Source organism: Amblyomma americanum, chromosome 1 (genome assembly GCF_052857255.1).
Source record: "Amblyomma americanum isolate KBUSLIRL-KWMA chromosome 1, ASM5285725v1, whole genome shotgun sequence".
NCBI lineage: Eukaryota > Metazoa > Arthropoda > Arachnida > Ixodida > Ixodidae > Amblyomma > Amblyomma americanum.
In genome coordinates, this window is record NC_135497.1 from 437500378 (window position 1) to 437519963 (window position 19586).

The following is a 19586-nucleotide window of genomic DNA, read 5'->3' on the forward strand; positions in this document are numbered from 1 at the left end:
CTTTATGCCCACGCTTGCACTACTGGTGAACAACCTTTAACACACATATGCTTGGGTTATCGGCTGCTTTGCGGCGAGTCTTAGTTGAGATCGTCCGCGACGCCATCGTCACCGTCCGTGACGCACAGGCTGAGAACTTCAATTCCAGTACGTGCCGAAAAAACTCGTATTTTTCGTAACGATACGAGCTCGAAAACACGCCTGCTTCGATGCGCTAGTGGGCTCTTGCTTGTTAAACTACACGCGATCAGGATGCGGCGAGTGCTAGCCACTGTTGCATATTAGCTAAAGTGAGACGCAAGTATCGACGTAGTTTCGTAACGCAGTTGATATCAAAGCACTCCGCTTGTACTGGTCACCGATTAAGCTGTTAAGTTTTATGATCTCCGGTGAGCGTGCCAGTGTCGCGCAAATTAATGCATCGCAGCTACTCTCCATAGTGCCAATTGCGTTCAACTTATCCACGATATTCGCCAGCTTGAGATACGGCGCTTTTCTTCGCGGTTTTTGTCGCATTTTAGTGATTTTATCTGGCATCAAACGAAATTGCATTCTGTCAACACCGTCGTCTGCTCCGTCGTCTGCTAGCGCATCCGGGTCACTTCAGGGGATCACAGGATCGCAGCTTCTACAAACGACATGCCAGAAAAAGTAACTGAAAGCGCTTTAGTAATCTTAAATAATCTAAAAATATATTAAAATAAATGCCGTGTATTTGTTGTGAAGATAATATAAGTATTCATGGTTTAAAAAACAAATTTTTTGTCGGTTGTAATTTTTCACCGACACGAAAGCGCAGCCGTCGGCGCCATTGCAGCGCAACCGACAGTTCGTGTTTTGTATTAGTTGCCTCTTTGAGGCATTGCTTGAGTACTTGTACGGCGGACACGTGTGAAGAACTCATTCAATAGGAAGGTGAGCAGGTGTGTGTTTTGGAAGCCAACGACCAGGATTTCGGCCTGTCAACATTGGCGAGTTTCCACGGGTAAGCCATGAAGAGTGCTGCGACGTCTTTTCATCTGTTAGGGGAACGAAGACTCCTGCGCTGTTTTACTAAGCCTGGATGAATCGCATGGCCGGTGAGTCCCGCTCTGCGTTTCTTTGCTAAGTATCTGTATTCACACGCGCTATTTGTATGCGGCTATATAGGGATGTGAGTGGAGGCAGTCCGCCTGCGGTTGCCGCAGCTATAATGCGGCGCCAAAAAAGCAGGGCCTATATCCTGCATGACAAGTGTTGTTCTCATTGTCTTTATGTGCATTTATTACTCGCGTGCCGTGGTAAACAAAAATGGCACCAGATATCACAGCAGAGTTACGCTTTCGCTTGGTAGCGCTTCGACACTCGGTCCAAAAGCATGGATTTCCACTGCGTAGAAGACGATGAGCGAGAAGTGCCGCGCGGCTGAGCGCTCGCGCTAGGCCAGCTGCGATCATACACCGCACTATTTTGCTCAGGGTTAGTACTCATCGGATTAGTGCTTGTGCCTTAATATGAGTCATACTAAATTTTGAGACAGTGATCGCATGCGAAAGGCTAGTTCATATTCATCGCCTTGTCATTTGTAAACTTGTCTGTGCTTCCCAAGTGGAACAGGATTTGGGGCAGTGTTATGTCAAAGTTAGATCAATCTTGCGTCTCCTGAGCTGTAAACGTTGATGCTTCCTCTCCTTCTGAGCACTGCGAGCTGTCGGATATGCAACTGCACAATTATTTAGGATTTCTACCTTTTTGCTATATCCCTCGCTTTTGTGGCCCGCATTCAAGTCGTTCGCCATTGTCGATGTTTTTTTTTGTTACTTATTTTCGCTTTGTTATTTATTCTTGGTTGCGTGCCATCAGCTGTGGTGCCGGCGATTCTCCGAGCTCAGAACTCTTCCCAGGCACGGGATCCTACCCACAGACCTCCCTTCGCCGCACTCACGAGTGTTCTTTGGTATTTTTTTGTTTCTCTTGCCTTTACTTGCATTGCCAGTCGACAAATTTGTGCAGCTTTTAATTGTATGCATATTTGTTAAATGCGCTAGCAATTTTTCTATGATGCCAAGCTGTGCTGTGAGATATCAAGCTTCTTGCTAGTGAAGGCATGCTTTTTTCCATTCTCTCTTCTCATTTAACCAAGGCCGACTGGTTGCAACTTTCAATTTAATACCTAGACATTGGTGCAAGGCCCCATGATAGGAATTAATGAAAACCTGCACACCCTATAATCAAATTGGTGTGCGGTATTTCAGCCAGCTCATCTTTCAGTGTGGTTATAACAGTCATTGTGACTCTTATCAAAGAATGTATATGGGTGCATTACATAAAATCTGTTCATTTGTTTTGTCATGGGCTAGCTCATTGGTTTTTTATTTACTTATATTACGTCTAAGTTTAGTTTTTAAAGCAGTAGACGATTTCCTCTCTTGTCATTCATGACATGGCTACAGCCACTGACAGCTGTTGCTCTGGATGTATTTATTTGCAGTTGCCAGCGAGCAGCATCTATTGGGCCATGCGTGCTTCCTGCCTTCGGCTGTGTCATCCCTCCTGATCCGTTCATGGTAGTTATTCTTTTTCAGTGATGCATATCTTAGCTGCCTATTTAGACAAATATTTTCAATATAGGCTTGCAGCTAGGTTTAGAAATGCATGAAACTCTACATGCACATCACAGCAGTACCTAGCTTATAATTACCGGAACTGTAGGATTGTACAAAATATAGTCGCTGATGTAGCTCTTGACGCAGCTGCTGTTAACATAAACGTGCTTTGACATTGCACACCTGTTGCCTGGTATGCATATGTGTCCTCGAAAAGGACCTATATGTTCATTTATCCCTTTAAAAACATTGTGCTCTACAATGATGGTTTACCAGTATTTCTGATACATAAACGTGCTTTGACATTGCACACCTGTTGCCTGGTATGCATATGTGTCCTCGAAAAAGACCTATATGTTCATTTATCCCTTTAAAAACATTGTGCTCTACAATGATGGTTTACCAGTATTTCTGACACAGAGACCAAATTGCCAGTCAGTAATGTAACTTTGCACGATGACACCAATCCTTGTATGGTATAGCATCCTTGCAATGCACTGGGCAAGCTGCTGTCAGCACAGATTTATTGCTGGTGTATTGCCATATCATATGGTTATACTGTACAGTTTGTACCTCTACCTTCTTAAAGCTGTATACTTGAAAAATTTAAAATTAGTTGAAGGAAAATTCAAGGAAATGTAACAGTAACTGTGTCACATTTTGGTGGACACTTGAACCGTGATATAAGGGAGGGACATAGAAGGGAAGTAATGAAGAGCTGATGCCCATGTTAGATGCCCCTCTTTAGCTAAACATACCTCCCAATTAACACATTTGGTGCAAAACAAACATGGGACTTGCACGCTCACAAGCACCCTCATGTCAGTAAAACAAAGTGCCAATGTTGCCGTACTTTAGAGCTTTGCTCCTAAAAGCGCAGCTGACTGCTGCTCAAAATTGAGAGCAAAAATATGTCTACTTTTCCTCATGCGCAGTCTGCGGTGCTGGTGCCATTTGCAATGGTGATTGACATTGAGTTGCATGATGCTCAGTCTGTTCCTGGAGTTAGTGATTCTGTCTGTCGTGTGAATGTGCTGTTAAAATTAGTGCAGAACAATGGTTCTCTAGTTCATTTTAGGTAACTGTCTCCTGTGCCACATGCTACCACCCTTTTTCCTCAAATTTCCTAATCTCATTTAGCCACCTGATTGCCACCCATTCATGCATTCACCTACTCTTGGAATCCTCCCAGTGTTTTAGTGTGGTATTGCTTATATCTTCTCTGCATTACACATGCACTGCACTTCCTCTTTTTTTTATTTAGTCAAGATATCTCTGTTCCTGTTTCTTGCATAAGCATAAGAGGCGACTTAAGTGCACCATCTGGGCTTGTGATACAATGTGTAGGGTGCTTCGTTCTTGGGTAAAACCTGGTTTCTTCCTACTGTTGCACCAAAAAAGATTCCTAATGATCAGGTTCAACCCAATTTCTGTGCAAATGTGCCTGTAAGAAAGTGTGGTTTGAAGGTGCACAAAGGCAAAGAACTGCTGGAGTGTAGTGGATGTCACATAATTCTTCTGACAGATTTTTTAAACAATTCTGGTTATTTTATTTCTCTTTTAATGTTTATTGTTTGTCGGTTGCTTAAAATTTTTGGATAAACTGAAAACTACATGTACTGACTGGTATTTCATTCCAATAATTATACCCATTATTATGAAGCTGTGTTGGAAGGTAGGTGTGCATTTAGTATGTGTGCTTTGAATTTCAGTGATTGTTTCTGCAATGCAAAATGGAGGACAGGTCTCTGCTGTGCGAGTTTTTTGCAATGGAGTGAAAGTAGCTGGAGAAGCATTTGCTACTGTGTCACCTAGCCAAAAGTTCTCCCACAGACCACTGAGCTTCTGAATACCTATGGCTTAAAGCTCGAAGCTCTGGTTGCCCTTTCCGAGGTTTTCTGCATTAACGAGTGCAAGCCCAAGGGCTCAGAGCTAACAAGCATTTGAAACCATAGAGCTATACACAGTAGTGCTGGGGCCGTGCAGCAAGTCAGTGTGAATTAGGTTGCGATAAACATGGTTTACTGTAGAAAGCTAGTGTGAAAAAATAGTTGCGCTCACAGAAACCGCTGTTTCTTTCTTAGTCGGTCATTGAAACAAAGCAATGCATGTAAAATTTTATATCTCACTGATCCCTCAATTTTCTTCCAGCTAAAGACCAAGAGTTGCATGGAAGTTGTGCAAGCCACCATGTTGCGTGTGATTTTTGCCAGGGACCTGGAGCAGGCTGGGAAATTAGTGGATGGCCAGTGGTATTCACTCAGTAAGGCAAGCTTTTTCTGTAAGTACAGTTTTTGGCATGGCATTGCTTAGGAACGCATGCACTAATCTGACTACTCTATGCCCGCCCATGCTTCAAGAATAATGAAGTACATGAAAAAAATTGATTTCCGAAAAAAAAATTGCCGCTTCTGTTATGTTTTTTCAGGAAAGTATTTGCCATTTAAAGGGCATTGAAAACCTTAAAAATTATATGCTTGTGGCTTTTTTTTCAAATTTCTTCCACGTCTATGCTGGCCTGACCTTGTAGCTTGTCTGCATGAGATTGGCTGCTACCTACAGTTTGCTTTTTGTTGCTCCTTTATTGCCTGTCACAATCTTTACTTTGCGTGGCAGTGTCATGCAGTTTGGGAAGTAATCTGATCTTATTTCTGCATTGGCCTGTAGTGCAAGCTTTTGCATGTGAGGCAGGTTTATGGTGTCCTTTTGTTTGCTGTAACTGCAGTTTGGCCATGAGGGTTAGAGGCTTAGTCCTTTTTTTATTTTGATGCAGTGTCATATACTTCATGCATAAATTAATGAAGTAAGCACTATTTTTTGTAATAAATGAACATTCATTATAGTTGTGGCCATTATAAGTGCACTTGACTCTAAAATGGCTTTCTTTCGGCATTCAGTATTACATCTTAAAACCAGCCGGAAGACACAAAACAGGAGAAGAGATGAGCACAAGATGAGGCTGGTCTAACAACTGAAATTTTATTGAAGGAAAGTGGCAAAAGAAGACCTGCAAAGAGATTCAAGCACGCAAGACCCCAAACAGTGAGAGGGCAAAAAATAACCGAAAGGCACTGAAGTACTAGTAAACCATCTAAAAAACTAATTCCTTACAGTGATGGTTCACGGACGGTTTAGCCAGGCACTTGTTTTTAGCCTTACTGATGTAGTAAGCCTCAACTATATCAGGACAGATTTATCACTTCCCTAAACTACTGATGTGCCGCAGAAATCAGGCGTGCAAAGAGAAAGGTCGTCCTCCGATTGGATTCACGAGATTGAACGTGCAGTGTCAGGAGAAAATTCGCCTTCCTCTCTATACAGTGAAAGTGCACTCAGCCAGCGCACATTCAGATATCTGCTTGTCTGCCCATAGTAGCTTCAGCTACGAGGCAGTGGAATGCAAAAAACCGGTTAACTTTTGCAAGTGGTGAACATTTTTTATCTGCCACTGTGCATAGCGGACGATTACCCGTAGTTGTATCAAGCCTAGTTTGAACGAAGAAGCAAAGGGCTCGTACCTTACTTTTAGCGGTCAAGACAACAGCAACATCATATTTTGGTGCAACTTTATTGGGATGGTGCGAAATGGCGTGGAGGTAAGGTATAGAGCCTGTCTTTTTGTGCTGCTCAACTACGCCAGCATCATGTGAACGGTGTTCCGTTCCCTCGAGAGAGTAAAAACACACTCTGACAGGTGCGCAAGATGGGCAAGTGGGAACCCAGGTGCCATTGGCTTGGAAACCTGCTCCGAGAATGCATTCTAAACACTGTGATGGCATGACTTCCATAAAGCAGTCGTGATGCATGTGATTGCCAACCTGTCCTTCACCAGCCTCGAGTGGTTCAACTCGTAGCTAAGAGGCTTCCTGATCTTGCGCTTTGGAACCAACATATGTGGTCGTCCGCAAAGCGCAGGTCAAGTCAAAAAGCTACAAACGGTTATGCTTAGTGAAATTCAGACCTAAAAGATAGGCTTTGACCACATGCCTAAAGATTTCTAAAACGTCTTGTGCCAACTTATCTGAGCCCTCCTTGTGCAAAAAAATTAGGTAGCTATCAACATAACGAAATGCTACTATGCCCAGGCCTTCCAAACAGGGCTTTGATGTGGTATCGACTCTGGACAGAAGAATGTCGCGGAGGAACAGTGCAACCTGAGACCCTCTGCATATGCCTGATTTATGATGTAAATACCGCCTTGCCAACTCACAAAAGTGGAGTTCTGTGGAGTTCTAGTTTCTTGTGGACAGCAACCTAGGCAGGTGCTCTGCAGTGAGCATCGACATGGAGGGCCTGCACTATTCATTGTCACATGATAGACCTCTGAGGTGTGTGCAAACTGCGGCAGGGTGAACAATGAACATGCTTTTACAGATGATTGCGTGATTTCGGTTGCTGGCTTCTTGGGGCTGTTGTCCTTTTACTGCAAATCTGCATTTGTCAGTTGGCAGGGTGGTATTTACACGCAGGTCGTACCTTTGCTCAGCAACATTTTTTTGTCTAAAGTCAATAAGGCATTAGAGCCCTGTTTGGAAGACCTTGGCATAATAGCATTTCGTTATGTTCATGACTGTAATTTTTCTGGACATAGAAGGCTCAGATAAGTTGGCACAAGATGTTTTAGGAGTCTTTAAGGCATGCGGTCAAGGCCTGTCTTTTACATCAGAATTGTCTAAGCAGAACCGTTAGCAGTTTCTTGATGCAGACTTGCACTTTGTGGACGAATATGTTTGTCGGGGCTACAGCTAAAGATCGGGGAAGGCTCTTTTTAGCTACGAGTCGGACCACTCGTTGTTGGGGAAGGATGGTGAAGAGGTGTGTTTGTCACTGGTTAAGGTCAGTAAAGATGGAAACACTTGATGGGTGTGCAATCGTGTGCATGACATCAGCTTTAGATAAGTCATGCCATCACTGCTGAGGACGCATTCTTGTAGCAGGTTTCCAAGCAGCTGGGTTCCCACTTGCCCATCTCAACAACCTGTCATAGTATGTTTTCACTCGCTCGAGGGTAAGGAGCACATACTCCGATGATGCTGATACACCTTACCTCCACAGTATTTCACAGTCTCAAGAAAGTCGCGGGAAAGCGTAATGCTGCTGTGGTCTTAACAGCGAAGTGCAAGACAGGAGGCCTTTGCGCCGCCATTAAAAAGGCTTGATAAAACTGGGTACTTGTCCACAATGGACAGTGTCACAAAAAAAGGTTCACCACTTGCAAAAGTAATGGAGTTTATTGCGTTCCACTGCCTTATGGCTGCAACTAATATGGGCAGACAGGCAGATATTTGAATTTGCACTTGACTGAGCACTTTCACTCTATAGGGGGAAGGCAAATTCTAATCTGGCACTGTATGCTCAATCTTGTGAATGCAAATCTGAGGATGACATGTCTCTTTGCACGCCTAATTTCCACGACACATCAGTGGTTTATGGAAGGGATAAATCTGTCGGTAGATAGTTGAGGCTTACTACATCGGCAAGGCTAAGGACACGTGCGGCTAAGCCATCGGAAAACCTTCACCGTAAGGAATTTGCTTTTTTAGATGATTCATTAGTATGCCAGTGACCTTTGATTGCACTTCGCCCTTTCACTGCTATGGGTTATTGTGCGCTTGTATCTCTTCACGCGTCTCCTTTTGCGGCTTTCCTTCAATGATGCCGCCGCAGTGGCTCAGTGGTTATGGCGCTCGGCTGCTGTCCCAAAAGACGCAGGTTCGATCCTGGCCGCACCAGTCAAATTTCAATGAAGGCGAAATTTTAGAGGCCTGTGTACTGTGCGTTGTCAGTGCACGCTAATGAACCCCAGGTGGTCGAAATTTCTGGAGCCCTCCACTACGGCGTCCCTCATAGCCCGAGTCGCTTTGGGACGTTAAACCCTCACAAATCAAATAGTCAAAATCGTTAGTTAAATTTTTGTTAGTCCCGCCTCTTGAGCTCATGTCTTCTTGTGTGTTCTGGCTGGTTTTAAGGTGAGCCAGTACCAACTCGGCCAGTCATAAGCCTTGTTCAGTATTACAACATTTTGAATAAAGTGAGAAGTTTACTAGGCTATGTTGCCGGGGATCGTGTCCGCAGCAGTTGTGGGCAACTCAGAAGAGATATCGTCATACGATTGGTTGTGTAATTGGCAGAGGATGATGTGAGGATGCTGCTCGAAAAGAAAATTTTATAATCGGGTAATTATTTACAGCCAAAAATGTCCAAAAAGTGGCTGGGCCAGAGAAAAAGTGCCGCGAAATTTGAAAACGCTGAAAGTAGGTTGTGATGACCCCCATAATGCGCAGGTCCACGCGGGACGGAGAGGCAAAGAGACACCGTATGGCTCAGTTTAAACAAACAGGTATATTCAATAATTACACATGATTAAGGTTATACATCAGAGGCTGGGGCGTCCGAGCTTACGTGCCGACGACTTCATGGGGGCGATGGAGTGGCTCCGGAGTTGGGCTCGAGCGGTTGCTGGCAGAAGCTGCACGCCGTCGGGCTTCGGCGCTGAAGGCCCTCTTGGCGAACGATGTCGTCCTCAGCTCAGACTGGACTGCATCCGTTTACATGTGCTTTCAAGCACTTGATTAACAAAGGACTAAGGGCGGTCATTTCCAGTGGCCCGCCCAAAGCATCAATTCTCCAATCCAAAATAACAAGCGAGATGGGGACCACCCCTTGGGTTGGGCTTAGCCTCGAACCCAGAGTCTGTTAACAATACAAACTAAATAAACAACAAAAACGCCACCACTCTCTCTCAAGTGAGAGTATACACAGGCTCTCTCTTCGGAGCTAATTCACTAGCGCCTGTCTTTCCACATTCTTGGCGAGTACTGCCTGTCCGCCATGACAGGTGTCCGTCACGGCCCTTCTGGGAATGCGCTTTTGTTCACGAGGCACGGCGGGAAGCTGTGGGTGCCTTCCCGGCGATAGCCCACGTCGAAAGGGGAAGGAGGGAAAGAATGTTGTCTTCGCGGTAGCGCATAGCGTCGGCTGTGGTACGGCGCGCTCTGGCCCGCTGACAGCTCCCTTGTCCTGGAATGTGCCCGGAAATTGGGGAGGATAAAGCCTGTTTCCCCGGGGCGGCGGCGGGTCCGGTTGTTCTGGTGTCACTCAAAGAGCATGGCTGTGTAATTGATGATGCCGCTGTCACGGGTCTCCGTCTACGCCGCGCCGTCGAACGTGGATCCTCGTAGCACACACGGAATGTCACACTCGCTCACCCTCCAGAAGAATGTTCTCCGAACATTTGAGTCCACGCAGCTCCCCTTGTCTTTCTGAATCGCCTCGCACAGTGCGTCCGACAAAACACTTTTCGCTGCACTCAACACCACTGCACAACACCAATGCCTCCGCTGTCATAACTGGCGTCTCCAGGGGCAGCACTGATCTTCTTTTACACATAAACATGAAACTCAGCACCCAAGCCTCTCCTTTCTAGTCCAAACTGGACGAAATAAATTTACCACAGTTACAAAGGAGCTCCCACTTCTAGCACGATCACGGCACAGACAAAAATATAGATAACGAAAGGAAGTAGGGCAGGTTCTGCATGCGCTCCGCATGCTCTCCTGTGAAGGTGTTACTTAATGACAGAAAGGTTTAACTATTAACTCCGATAACTTAACACATACGCATATAGCAATGTTATGAGCTGCGGCATTACACAATTACCCAGCCATGCTCTTTGAGTGACGACCAGAACAACCGGACCCGCCGCCGCCCCGGGGAAACAGGCTTTATCCTCCCCAATTTCCGGGCACATTCCAGGACAAGGGAGCTGTCAGCGGGCCAGAGCGCGCCGTACCACAGCCGACGCTATGCGCTACCGCGAAGACAACATTCTTTCCCTCCTTCCCCTTTCGACGTGGGCTATCGCCGGGAAGGCACCCACAGCTTCCCGCCGTGCCTCGTGAACAAAAGCGCATTCCCAGAAGGGCCGTGACGGACACCTGTCATGGCGGACAGGCAGTACTCGCCAAGAATGTGGAAAGACAGTCGCTAGTGAATTAGCTCCGAAGAGAGAGCCTGTGTATACTCTCACTTGAGAGAGAGTGGTGGCGTTTTTGTTGTTTATTTAGTTTGTATTGTTAACAGACTCTGGGTTCGAGGCTAAGCCCAACCCAAGGGGTGGTCCCCATCTCGCATGTTATTTTGGATTGGAGAATTGATGCTTTGGGCGGGCCACTGGAAATGACCGCCCTTAGTCCTTTGTTAATCAAGTGCTTGAAAGCACATGTAAACGGATGCAGTCCAGTCTGAGCTGAGGACGACATCGTTCGCCAAGAGGGCCTTCAGCGCCGAAGCCCGACGGCGTGCAGCTTCTGCCAGCAACCGCTCGAGCCCAACTCCGGAGCCACTCCATCGCCCCCATGAAGTCGTCGGCACGTAAGCTCGGACGCCCCAGCCTCTGATGTATAACCTTAATCATGTGTAATTATTGAATATACCTGTTTGTTTAAACTGAGCCATACGGTGTCTCTTTGCCTCTCCGTCCCGTGTGGACCTGCGCATTATGGGGGTCATCACACTGGTGTCAGAAGTGGGGTTCAGCTGTTGGCTAGCAAAAGCAACGGGATGTTCTTTGCCCTCGATAACCTGAGATAGCACGGCACCAACTGCGAAATTTGACGCATCTGTGGCCATAACGAAGGGCAAATTAAAATCCGGGTGGCGCAACAGCGGTGCACTCATTACCTTCCTTTTCAGGGCCCCAAAAGAATTCTCCGCGTTTTCGTCCCAGCGAAAGGCGACATTTTTGGCTGTTAAGGCGGTGAGCGGCTTAGCGAGCTTGGCGAACTCCTCTATGTGCCTTCGGTAGTAACCGATCAGGCCGAGAAACTGCTGGACCTGGCGGACGCTAGTCGGGGATGGAAAATCCGAGACACACCTTAGTTTCTCAGGGTCCGGTCGCACGCCGTCAGCTGAAACAACGTGCCCGAGGTATTTCACCTCGTTTTTGAGGAATTGGCACTTAGAGGGCTTCAGCTTGAGACCCGCTGCTCTTAGTCGCACCAACACCTGCTCAATATCGCGCAAATGGTTATCAAAACTGTCACTGTATATGATAATGTCATTCATATACACGAAGCACAGCCTCCCCAGAAGACCTGCCAGGATAACATCAGCGGTTCTCTGCCAGACAGCAGGGCTGTTGGCCAGACCCATCGGCATTCTTTTCCATTCATAGTGCCCTGAGGGCGTGTTGAATGCCGTTTTCTCGGCATCTGCCGGATCCATTGCTATCTGCCAGAATCCCGCCGCCATGTCCACTACCGTGAAGTACCTGGCAGAGCCCAGCTGAGAAAGCGTCTCCTGTATATTGGGGATCGGGTATGGATCGATGCGAGTTACGGCATTTAGTTTGCGGTAGTCCACTACCAATCGATACGAGCCATCTGGCTTTTCCACCAATAGTGCTGGTGCTCCCCAGGGTGACTTTGAGTGTTCGACAATGCCGCGATCAATCAGGTCCTGCACCTGCCGCTCCATCTCCTCACGTTGGGAGTAAGGAATCCTGTACGCACGCTGGTAAACGGGCGATGAAGTGCCGGTTTCTATCCTGTGCTTTATAACGCCACATCAGCCCAAATCCAGGTTAGACGCGGCGAATACCTCCGAGTAGTCGTTCAGCAAACCAGCCAGAGCCTCCCTCTCCCTGGATTTTACGTGAGAAAGATCGAACGACACCTTTGGAGCAGCCGAAGGACTAGCATGCTCTACAGTTGCGAGTACCGTATCGGTGGGCTCACGTTGCTCTATCGCAGAGGTGAAGAAAGCCAATGTTTTGTTCTTGGGAAGGCTCAGTGGCTGCTGGCTACAGTTAACCACCCGTAGGGGCACCCTGTGGGCGTCATTAACTGTCACGAGGCACGCGGCTGCCTTCAGGCCATTGCTGAGAGAGTCGACCGGCTCAAGCACTCCCACGGCGCCGCTCTCTACATCTGAAGGCACAAACGCGTACAAAATGTGCTCCGACCAAGGAAGGACGACCGCCTCCTCGACCAGCCGGACGACAACCCGCGAATATACCTTCTCCAATGATCCCACTGTTTGACGGGTGTCAATATCGGTAATGCGAATCTCAGCCCCTCTCCTGTTCAAAAACGGAACTTTTGAGCCGCCCGCATTAACCTCTTCCTCAGAGAATGAGACTACTACCTTCCCTTTTCTCAAAAAATCCTGCCCTAATATACCTGACACTCCGTTTGGCAGAGACACCGTGTCCGGGCATACGTAGCAGGGGTGCTCCAATGCGATTCCGCCGAGAGAGAAGTGTAACCGGTAGAGTCCACTTATGCCAAGAAGATCCCCCGTTATGCCTACAAATTTGGTTGCCATACCACCAGACGCTTCCAACACCTCGCGGTCCCCCTTCCTTCGAAGCGTGTTAAAACTGCTCTCCTTAAGCAATGTCACCTTTGACCCCGTATCTATCAACAATTCCATACAACAACCATTTAACTTGCAACGCACAACAGGGCATGCCTCGTCGGCCACACAAACTACCACCACCTCATTATCTACTGCTCCCTCCCCACGCTCCTCAGGCTGGGGAGGACTAACTAGTTTTTTGACTCGGTATCTGGAGCCCCGCTGTCGGCTTGCTTAGGGCGTGTCTCGCCTGCTTCTCTTTGTGGCTCCCCACGGCGCACGTTTTGGCAGAACCTGGCGATGTGTCCGCGACCCTGGCAAGCGAAGCATACGATTTCTTCAAAATCTCGCATACCGCGCCTGTAGCTTTGTGGCGGTCTCCGGTTTCCAGCGAATGGGCGCTGTTGAGCGCGCGCTTCAACCTGGCATTCTACCTGCTGAGATAGCAGCTGTTCTAAGCGATCTAACCGCTCTGTCAAGAGAGCAACCTCAGGGTTGAGCACCGCTCTCTCTATGACGCGTACTCTCGCTGCGGCTGTCGTTAACGCCTCATTTTGTTCCTCATCCAATGCGGCCTCCACGGCTTGGTCGAAATTGCTCGGCTTGCGCGAGAGCACGAACCGGCGCACGGGGTCTTGCAGACCAGCCTTGAACAAAGCGGTCATTTCCTCTTTAAGTATATCTTCCGCGTATTTCTTCTTAAGCTGGTCTCCTTCCTCCTCCCTGCTTAACGTATCGCGCGCTAAGCGCTGAAGCCGCGACGCAAACGTTCGCACGTCCTCCCCTACCATCTGTCCGGCGTCACGGAACCTCTGTACTCGCACGTGACGTGGTTCAGTGTCAAAATGCTCAAACGCGAGCTTCTTAAATTCCGCAAATGATTTTGTGGATTTTACTTTTTCATTTCGCCAGGCAAAATCATGAGCAGCTCCTGCCATCTTACACCTCGCCATTCCCAGCATTTGAGCATCGGACCATCCCCCCATTTTCCCAATCTCTTCTAGCATGGAAAAGAAATCGCAGATTGGAACCCCTGTCTTATCTCCCGTAAACGTCGGGATGACGCTTCCTAATGCCAGCATGCTTGCTCCGAGCGACGGCTGTGGAGTGGGAGCTCCCTCAGATACAGTCATTTTTTTTTTCAAGCCCTCCAGTGCCTCAAGCCTCTCAAATGGGGGTAAAAGTCCCACAATCAGTCCCGTGATTCCCTTTTGATTACAATTTTGAAGTCATGAATGTCACAGCATTCAGAGGACATTTGCTTTTGAGACCCCACTTCTGACACCAGTGTGATGACCCCCATAATGCGCAGGTCCACACGGGACGGAGAGGCAAAGAGACACCGTATGGCTCAGTTTAAACAAACAGGTATATTCAATAATTACACATGATTAAGGTTATACATCAGAGGCTGGGGCGTCCGAGCTTACGTGCCGACGACTTCATGGGGGCGATGGAGTGGCTCCGGAGTTGGGCTCGAGCGGTTGCTGGCAGAAGCTGCACGCCGTCGGGCTTCGGCGCTGAAGGCCCTCTTGGCGAACGATGTCGTCCTCAGCTCAGACTGGACTGCATCCGTTTACATGTGCTTTCAAGCACTTGATTAACAAAGGACTAAGGGCGGTCATTTCCAGTGGCCCGCCCAAAGCATCAATTCTCCAATCCAAAATAACAAGCGAGATGGGGACCACCCCTTGGGTTGGGCTTAGCCTCGAACCCAGAGTCTGTTAACAATACAAACTAAATAAACAACAAAAACGCCACCACTCTCTCTCAAGTGAGAGTATACACAGGCTCTCTCTTCGGAGCTAATTCACTAGCGCCTGTCTTTCCACATTCTTGGCGAGTACTGCCTGTCCGCCATGACAGGTGTCCGTCACGGCCCTTCTGGGAATGCGCTTTTGTTCACGAGGCACGGCGGGAAGCTGTGGGTGCCTTCCCGGCGATAGCCCACGTCGAAAGGGGAAGGAGGGAAAGAATGTTGTCTTCGCGGTAGCGCATAGCGTCGGCTGTGGTACGGCGCGCTCTGGCCCGCTGACAGCTCCCTTGTCCTGGAATGTGCCCGGAAATTGGGGAGGATAAAGCCTGTTTCCCCGGGGCGGCGGTGGGTCCGGTTGTTCTGGTCGTCACTCAAAGAGCATGGCTGGGTAATTGATGATGCCGCTGTCACGGGTCTCCGTCTACGCCGCGCCGTCGAACGTGGATCCTCGTAGCACACACGGAATGTCACAAGGTGGAGCTACAGCGTAGTGCCAAGTTTGAAAAACGAAGTATGGACAAAGCCAAAGCTTGGCGCCAAGTTTGAAAACTCGAAATGAGCAATCACGTGACCAGTGATAAGTGTCCTATACTTAACCAGGAGATAGGAAAAAGAATGATAAATTAGAGGCAATTAGGTAATTATTGAGAAGCGAAAGGCAATGAACGCGTGATTAGACTGGGCGGATATTCAGTGATTGGGCAGGAACGATCTGAGGAGGGAAATTTGAAAACTCGAAATCGTTGCTGGGATGAAATGAGGGTAAAAGAAGAGTTAATTAATAACCAATCAAGTCAACGAGAAAACAACCTTGGCGCCAAATTTGAAAGGCAACCAGTGTCGAGGAAGCATCAACGCTTTCACATTTTTTTTTGCGCAGGTAGCAGCGGTGATCTCTATTTTTTGTTTTTTTCAGCCAAGACAAAAACCATTTTTCTTGGCTCATGGGCGATGTATCTAGGAACCTGCGGCCAGGACAACGCTGGACAGCATGCATCAGCAAGCTCGAAAAAAAAGCACGAAACAGTAAATAAATATTGATCATTTTCATTTCAATTCTAGTGGTTTTGTGCACGAATTACTCTGGAATGCACAAAGCTTGTGTTAATTGACATGCGACCATTAACTAGATGTGCATTTTTGTGCATAGCCTACTCCAGAACACAAATCCTGTGTTAATTGACAGGTGACAGTAACGACTGTTACACAGTGTACGAGCACTACACAAGACACACTACAGAAGACAAGACAGACTACAGAAGACAAGACAGACTACAGAAGACAAGACAAACTACAAAAGAGAGGACAAACTACAGAAGACAGACTATAAAAGACAAGACAGACTACACAAGACAGGACTACAAAAGACAAGACAGACTACAGAAGACAAGACAGACTACACAAGACATGCCCAAAATACGACAAAACTACAGACTACAGAAATTTTCTGTCTTAGAATCCTGTAGTGCGTTTTGACTGGGCGCCATCTTGCAAGGGCAAATAAATACACATTATAAAATCTAGGCATGCTTTATTTTCCTTCCCTTTTTTTCAGATTCAATAAACCATGGCTCTGATTTCAAGATTCATCTTTCTCGCGGCTATGATGGCTGGTATGAATTTAGTATAAGAGTTTACACTAAATGACTTGCAAAGTAACCGCTGTGATAGCACAATCAGCCAGACTGAATAGGAGCCAAGAAAATGCAGGTGCGAGCGTCTGAGAAATACTGACGTAGGCAGACGGCTATTTTACGAAAAAAGCAGGTCACGCGTATTAACTCACCAGTCTCCCTTCAATGCGCCATTTATGTACTATCAGCGTCAAATGAAATGCGCACCGCAGAAAGCGTGGCCAAAGGTCCCACTTACGCTTCAGCCTGTCCACAGGAAACCCAGGCGCGCCCATCCGGTTTTCGTTAATTTTGCTTTTGTTTCCTTTGACATTCCTTTTCGCGTTTCGCCACTGGAGCGCCCCAATCATTCTTTCTACGTATGGAAACTTGCGCAGCACGATCAGTTTTTATTGTTCGCTTTGCAGCAGACACTGATAACACGACGATGACGGAAGCAACATTATAGCACTGCAGGCAAGCGAGCACAGAACGCCCGCTTCCCTGAACTACGCGAGCCGGAGCCGCTGCCGCCAACGAAACCGCGCTTCGCAAGTTTCCACACGTAGAAAGAATAGATGCGGCGCTCCAGTGGCAAAACGCGACAACGAAAGTAAAAGAAAACAGAAGCAAAACTATCGCAAACCGGATGGGCGCGCCTATGCTCCCTGTCGACAGGCTGAGACATAAGCTGGGTCAGTGGCCGCGCTTTCCGCGGTTCGCATTTCATTTGACGCTGACAGTACATTTGCTAGCCGGGAGGGAAAATATTAGGTCAAGAAGTCACAAATTTTTTTTTCTTTTTTTCAAAATGAGCCAAATTTAGTAATAGAAACGCACACAAGGTACACTGCAATAGCAAGCGTTTTTATGCAGCTATCTTTTGCGTAAACTGCGAGAGCGAAATAGGTCCTGAAACGCCTTGAAAAGTTCGGCGCAAATCCTATTTCAAATCAAAAGTGAGCCAAATCTTCCTGATGTATATGAATCAAAAGGGGCTCACCCACTCGTGAGAACCTTCGTAGCCAGCCTGTTCCGACCCTGTTTTCTTTTGTTTATCTGCATCGCTAGTTTCTGACCGATTGCGTAGGATTTCAAGAAATTGGCATGTCTCAACCCAAACGACGACGATAAAAAAGGTATCATTAGCCATGTCCTCGAGAAAGCAAAAATGCTCATCTGCTACACTGAACGTTGAAGCCTTTAGTTGTGCTTGTTGGTACTGCCTTCCGAAATTTGTTAATACTATTTGTTATTACTATTACAGAAACGAATCATACGCATTGTAAGTAAAGTGCCATATTTTTTAAACACCGCAAATTTTTTCCCAAAACACAAAAATTATACCAATAAAAGGCATATATGACTATAGGCTGTGTCATAAATGTAAACTCGCAAGAATGAAAACGATGACGCGTTGATTCATCAGGCTGGTTTAGAGAAAAACAAAAATGTGTATGATATGCGCAGCCTAGAGGCACGGAATGTTAAGACATGTACCAGTTATGGCCATCAGATGTTGGAATACACTTTACCTAAGTTATTGAACCAGCTGCACTGCCGTGACAATCTTGACTTATCCGACGTATCTCTACAAAAATTGCGGCAAAGATTCATGTATGTTTATGTTGCTGTTGTCATGAGCACCCCTCTTCCACCCCCCTCTTGTAGTCTTTTTTTCTGCGTGCTGCATTCTGATATTTATTTTTATTTGCACGTATATATGTATTATATGATGCATATGCTTCCATGATGTTCCCATTTTTCCCTTTATGTGTTCTTTGTTCTCGTGCTTCCGCCACCTTGAATGCTGCTGTGTATAGGGGAAGTCAGGATCCCTCAAGCAGTTTATACACCTTTTTCCCTGGCCTTCCTAACAACATGTTGCAAAATAAACTTCAACTTCAAGTGGCAGACGCAGGGAGGGAGGAAGGGTGAACAGGACTAGCGGTTGTCTTGTAGTGCCCTGTATCTACCATCCTGATACTACTGATGACTTTAGGATGCTACAGCAAAGCAGAATACATCCTGGTTAGATTACTTCTCCGCTTCCGAAACAAGACAAGAAGGCTGTCATCTCAGCCCTTGAGACACAAACTGCTATTCACATTTTCTTGATTGCGTTGCTGAAGCACAGGAGCAGCCCTTATCGCATACTATGAGTGTGCGCATTGTTTTACAGCGAAAGTTGTAATAGCTCTGTAGAGGCCATTTAGAACAAGCCATTTAGGGGGTACAACGGCTGCCGTGTTACTCGTTACGCGTAAGGCATTTTAAAGACTGGATCGAGAGCCGCCGGTTGCTTTGGCGCCGTCCGAACAGACTCAACGCCGAGGAGGAGAGGGAAACACAGTTCAGCCAGAGCTGGCATGGTCAGGAGGACTGGGAGGAAAGTAACGATGAAAAATCGCGGCGTGGCACTTGGCAGGATGGAGGTAACGAAAGAAAAAAGGGATGCCGTGGCTTGGCGGGAATCCGGCGGATGGCTGACGTGAGGCGATTTTACTGTGTTGCCTCTGGCTTGGTGTCGCATCCACAAACCATCACTCTACCGTGATCGGCGTGGCTGAAAACCCTGCATGTGATATCGGTGGCCGCGATGAGAAAATATTTCATATTGTCTGTGAGTACCCAGAGTACAGTTCTGAAAAACATTCCATACGCCTAGCGCTGGAACACATCAATTCGAGCCCGCTAACGGAGTTCAAGACTCTTTGACACTGGCCGCCGTGATCGTCGGCGGCAAGGGCCTGAAGGTCCTCCTGCGTTTCTTAAGAGTGTCGCGCCTGCACGACAGGCTGTGACATTTTCGAAGCCTTTTCGCCTTCTGCTTTTTCTTATCACTCCCTTTTCTCTCTAACCTTTATATCCTATCACCCGTTACCGTGCCGTGCGCTGGAACACATCGATTCGAGCCAGCTAGCGGAGTTCAAGATTCTTCGACACTGGCCGCCGCAACCGTCAGCGGCAAGGCCCTGCCAGGCCCTACTGCGGTTCTTAAGAGTATCGCGCCTGCACGACAGGCTGTGACTTTGTCGAAGCATTTTCGTCTTCTGCTTTTTCTTATCACTCCCTTTTCTCCCTCACCTTTATATTCCGTCATCCGTTTCCGGGCCGTGCGCTGGAACACATCGATTCGAGCCCGCTAACGGAGTTCAAGATTCTTGGACACTGGCCGCCGCGATCGTCGGCCGCATGTGCCTGCCAGGCCCTCCAGCGGATCTTATGAGTGTCGCGCCTGCATGACAGGCTGTGACTTCGTCGAAGCCTTTT

The 19586-nt window shown here is 47.3% G+C and overlaps 1 long non-coding RNA gene across 1 annotated transcript; it reads left to right on the forward strand.

The window, feature by feature from the left end:
- Nucleotides 1–2286: 2286 nt before the first annotated feature.
- On the forward strand, nt 2287–15756 carry LOC144103993 (uncharacterized). The gene is made up of 3 exons (XR_013308398.1): nt 2287–2546; nt 4737–4866; nt 15617–15756. It is a non-coding gene; the product is annotated as an uncharacterized LOC144103993 (long non-coding RNA).
- Nucleotides 15757–19586: the final 3830 nt, after the last annotated feature.